This window comes from Notothenia coriiceps, unplaced genomic scaffold (genome assembly GCF_000735185.1).
Source record: "Notothenia coriiceps isolate Sejong01 unplaced genomic scaffold, NC01 NC01_scaffold00037250, whole genome shotgun sequence".
Taxonomy (NCBI): domain Eukaryota; kingdom Metazoa; phylum Chordata; class Actinopteri; order Perciformes; family Nototheniidae; genus Notothenia; species Notothenia coriiceps.
In genome coordinates, this window is record NW_011369951.1 from 7,775,823 (window position 1) to 7,778,153 (window position 2,331).

Consider the following 2,331-nt stretch of genomic DNA (forward strand, 5'->3'; position numbering starts at 1 on the left):
TCCATTTTGTTCCTCTGTCACTGGTCAACTTTTATATGCTCAGGTTTATTCTGAAGCATTAGAAACATCCCAGGCGATCAATAACTTGGTGTTGACTCTGTGAGGCAAAGACGTAGATCTTATCTATCTACGAAGAAGAGGAACGAGTCTACAAATGAATAGACATGCCTGTAGAGGAAAACAACCGAACAAGAGGACCAACGTATCACGGAGGAAGTTGGAAATATGGGGATTTGAGTCCAAACATTGAAGATCGAAGCTGCCAAACCTTTGAGGCGCCTTTTAGGGTGCCTATAACCAATACAGCTTGTGAAAATTTTTAGAGTCTTTTTTATGTTCTCGGAATTTTCTTGATCATAAAAAACAATTTATAACAGTCAGTTAAGCTGGGCTGCTTTGTTCACATACCCAAGATGGGAACAAAACAAGGAATCCAGTCTAGGTAAGTCGATGTTTACAGCAGATACTATAAAAAGACATCTATCTCTTGTGAATGCTTGGACGTGGACATACTATCATACCACTCGCCCCACATCTCATCGGCAAGAGCGCATGACCCTGACTACTTGTGTAGATCGACTCAACTGCGATATGTGAACGGACCAGACGGATTGTGTCAGAGCGTTCGGCAGGAATACTGTCCACCCTTTTCGCGTTGGTTGAACGGAGAATAATACACTATGTAACACAACACTCTTACGATAAGTGAACGCGGGACCGATCATTACGACGGGCCTAAACACTTGCTTAGAGTATCAGGATCACCTCGGCACTATCACAATATCCTAATAGATTAGTACGAATACAAAAAATAAATATATATATAGGTTAAATTTTTTGGACTTTCACTGGAAGTTATAATAATATCAGTCCAACATCATAAAGCTACTTTAAAAACGTCACTTCGTTTTTTTGTATGTTTAAATGCCCAGTTGTTACATCAATTCCCATGGCCAGTTGTTGTGAAAAAAAACCCCACAAATTATTATTATTTGTGGACTTTCTTTAGACTGGAATATGTTGGAGTATTAGGCAACCGCATTTATTTTTGATGGATTTTCTTTTATGCAGGAAAGCAAGGGGAATAAAGGCGCATAGTATTTGGCCCCATAATGCCAAACAAAATTGCCACCTTCTGTCAGAAATATTTAAAAGTCAAATTTTAACCAGGGGCTCTTGATGTAAGCCTGTTATAGAGAAATATAATGCATAATACCGTTTAATTTGGTTTAATTGGGGGCATTTCATGGTTCTTCTGGGCTCGTATTTTGACGTACAACACTTTATAGGCTTATTGAAGGAAGCTGAACACTGAACTTCTAGGAACGCGCCAACAGAACCTGGGTCTGAAATAGCAGCGGGTTCACCCGTTAGAACATGAGATTGGGACAATCAGAGCATCCGGCGAAGGAAAGATCGAGACTTTCATGTTTTCTGGTTTCCCCTTTATCCCCTTTGTCTCTCTCCGTTACGTCTCGACGGGGGATCTCCTCTCAGTGTCATCACAAAGCCAGCGGTTCTTCTCCACCAAACGACCGAGCCTGGGCGCCTTCAGTCACCCCGCGGGTGTGCCATGTCCTTACCGAGCGGGTTGGTACAGAACTGCCACCGGAGGGCCCAACGCTCGCAACGGCGCGCGGTTACCGGCAGGGACATCCAATCCCAGGGGTACCCGTGTTTATGGCGCTAGTAATTAAAACAGTGGGTTGGTCGACGGGGCCAAAGTTTAAGAAATCGATACGTGGTGCCAGCATTTACTGGGTCCGTATTAAATTCCTCTGTTTAGGTTCGGTTACAATTTGGTGTAAAATCTTATAAATTCAATTTCGGGCTGTTTGGGGGATAGCCAAACTTGAATCTGCGCGGCGGCTTGAACAAGGAAGGAGTCTTGATTCTAATTGTCATCTTTGGGCACACGGCTCATTGGAGGATTCGAATTTTACGAGCAAGTTATGCACAGTCACACACATTTGCTTTGTCTCTTGTAAATAAGTGCTCTGTATTCAATTCGGGTGTATAACATTATGTTTCTAGATTAATCGATTTCGTTTTTGCGGTCTACTGAAAAAAGTGGAGAAAAAATTTACATCCCTACGTTTACTACGATATGGTAACAGCGTATAAGGGGGGACAATGTAGGTTGAAGAGACACAACACAAAAGAGAGACTATAGAAACAATTTAGGCTTTTTCTGAATGTTTGCGTGTAAGAACTTAGTTGGAACTGGTTAATCATATCTTTCTCCAATGGATTGATTGATTAGATGTGGACTAATTATTTGCAGCCCTAGCGGGCTTAAAGTGACCTGATGCACTTATATGTGACCGGACT